The sequence below is a fragment of the Lupinus angustifolius genome, chromosome LG18, assembly GCF_001865875.1.
Source record: "Lupinus angustifolius cultivar Tanjil chromosome LG18, LupAngTanjil_v1.0, whole genome shotgun sequence".
NCBI lineage: Eukaryota > Viridiplantae > Streptophyta > Magnoliopsida > Fabales > Fabaceae > Lupinus > Lupinus angustifolius.
The window spans coordinates 11,805,934-11,809,322 of NC_032026.1; positions in this window are offsets into that span (position 1 = coordinate 11,805,934).

A 3,389-nucleotide genomic window follows, 5' to 3' on the forward strand; every position below is an offset into this window, starting at 1 on the left:
TCGTGAAAAAAGAAATTCTTAACCATTGCTTCATTGCAAATTCGTATAAACAATTATTTTGAGAATTTATTATCTCCAAATGTATCATGTTATATGAGGATCTCACTCTATTGAGCGTTGCCACTAAGAGGAAAAACTTAATGAGGGGACCCATAAGATGGTGATTGTTGCCATTTTCATGGCTGCTGCTATGTACAAAGATGGTGACTTTCTTGTTTATTCCTAAAAATGTTACCACAGTAATTAATAACCCTATGAAATTAGGTTGACATTATCCTCCATTAGAAAAACATTGTAACATGGCCTACAAATTAATTGAGCAACCTGGGATTAGAAAAGTGATAGAATATCTTTACATACACAAGCAGCACTTCTGTTTTATTTTTTTGAAGGGCCTTCTATTTATACTTTACAGCATTATAAGCCATGTGTGACAATGTTGTACTTTGCTTATAATATACTAATATTTTATTGTACCTATGGTAGAGTTGAATAACCTCTTTCAAAGTTTAGTCATTATTTACATTTTTTATACTACTAAGAATAACTCTCATAATTTGTATGATGATATTACCCTCTCATAAAATACAAAATGGATAAAATGTGAACCTACAACGAATTGGAAAATGTTAGATCCTAACATAGTAATACATTCATTGGGGTCAACATAGCCAGACATACTAGTACATTAAGGCAGAGTAATGATAAAATTAGTCAGAACAAAATTTGGATGTGAAAACATATATACAATTAAAAGCAATTGCTTAAACATTAATATATAGAGAAATTTGTTTACATTTTCAAAAGGTGGATGGTATAACCACCGGCAAAGAGTTAACGTAGTGACGTGAATGTGACATTTATCCGCATTAATCATAGTTTTAATTCAACTAATTAATCAAAACGGCAAGGGCTTTATAAATTTCATCAACCTAATCATATTTGTAATTGAGTCATTTTCTTAATCATTACAATAATGGAATTATCTTCACTCTCACATCATTCACATGTATCATGTATGTACTGTGTAGTATCATCCATTGTCATGAACTTTTATCACAGGAGCTATAGTGAATTCTAATAAATTTATTAGTTTTGCTCTATGTGGTAAGTTTGAGTTGATTTGTGTTTTATTCTAATAAAAAAGGTGATACGTGTCAAAACTTTTTCAAATATTAACTCGCAATCGTAAATAATATAGACTTATCTCTATTCTCTAATGAGGAGACAACTTTTTCTTAAAAAAAAATATATATTAGTTTGAGGTAGTGATTTAATTACGTTTTATTTGTTCAATTAATATTTTAACTAATGGGCATTTATTTTGTTGATAATGAAACTCTTTTTGTCATTATTTTCTTTACCTTCCTGAATGAAGTTCTTTAAATGTGTGAATTTTTATCTTAAATTTATTGTGTCTAACTGTATTACTCTATTTATTCCTATTTATAAGTCATATTTACATATTTCACAAAGATTAATAAAAATAGGTACATATAGTTATCACTAAAAAATTTAAGAAAAATCACGCAAACATTTTAAAATCATCACTTCATTCACTTATGAGAAAAGTGAAAGATTTATTGGAATATGAAGATAATAACTTATGAAAATAGAAAACATTATAATATATACACGTTAAACATAAAAATAGAAAAAATTAATTTCTTATCTATAAACCGTAAAACATTATACATAATTACAAAGTCAGAATCCTAACTAACAAGAAACAAAATTTTTAGAATAAGTTTTTATGCTCGACAAAATATATTCACATAATCTAATTATATATATATATATAAATAAATATTGGTGCTATTCCACACAATTCTTCACTATTGGTTTTAGTATTAATGATTTTATAATACTAATTGACATTTCTTCTAAAACTAATGATCGTGAATCTCTAGATTGGCCCACAATGTACTCCTCTACTTTCTCATTTATTTAACTTTCTTTCCTTTTTTTCTTGTGAGGCCTCTTTTTCAAAACATAAATAAAAATTGTATCTTTTCACGTGCCAAAAAAAATAATAAGCCTATTAATTTTTGAAAGCTTAAACCTAATGCAGAGCTACAATTTCTCACTTTATGCAATATGATTCTAGAGGCTCTAGAAATGATTTTCTAAAATTGCCAAACATGTTGTATAAATTTACTTCAGAAGTAAACAAGAATAGTAGCTCTTTAAAATCACTTCCGAATTCTAATTATTGTTGCAATTGAAATTGTAAAGGTGTACATTGCCATCTTATCCTGAACTAGGGTTAAGTCTCATCCAGGAACATAATGATGATTGAAACAGGAAGAGAGGAAAATTATACTCAGGGGTATGCTTGGACTCTTTGATTGTAAGTTGAGTTTATAAAGGGAAAATAATGAAAATGCAGAATTTCAGAACCATCTTACAATTATATTTTATAATTTGCAACTTTTCCCTTCTTTTCTCCTCTCTCTAGAATGGCAAACAGAATTTTAAATAAATAAGAATAAGATTTATAGGTTAATAACAGCATAGGGTGGTGATGATATTTTTAGCGGATTGACTTTCATGTTAGGATAATTTCTAGCAGACTTTTAATTCTTTCTCTCTTTTGATTGAGGGTTAGTTTGAGAGTTGAATTTTGGAAGGGAAAGAAGAGAAAATGAAGACTTAGAAGCTATGAAATATAATTGTAAGATAAATTTTAAGTCTTCTCTTTCTTTTCATTCCCCTTCAAAATTCAACTCCCAAACTAACGGTAGATTTTAGGTGCAATATCAATCATTTTATTTCACTATACAAGTACTACATGACAATCTCCATATTAACTTTACACAAACAAAAGGTAACATAGCTGACCTCCATATAGAAAACTTTCTCTATTTTTCCCATTATCTTTCTTGTATCAAACATTACCCTTCCTTCTAATTTCTTATGCAGTAAAACAAGTAGTGTAAACATCTTGGCTTGTAAAGGATAATTAAATCTGTAATACTGAGATTGCAACTAAGAGGGGAGTGAATTAGATGACTAGAAATCATGATCATTTTTTCTGCAAAATGAAGAGTTAAAGTGCACCGGATAATATTGCAGAAAATAAACAAAAATAAATCAAAGAGGTAAGGGAGAAGAGAATACACAAAGATTCTATACTAATTCACCTTCTTGTCCACCGAAGGCTACGTCCAGTACTCTTGCAGCACAAGATATTTTCCACTAAATATTATGAGTTGTAATTACAATATCTCACCCCGAGATCTCTATGTACCTTACACACTCACTAATACTTATACCCTTGGAAAACACATTTCCAAGTAACTCTATCCCCTTTCTATTCACACCCCGTGAAAGAAAGTTATTACAATGAATGAAGAATTTGAATGATGGCTTTGGATTGCCTTTACAAG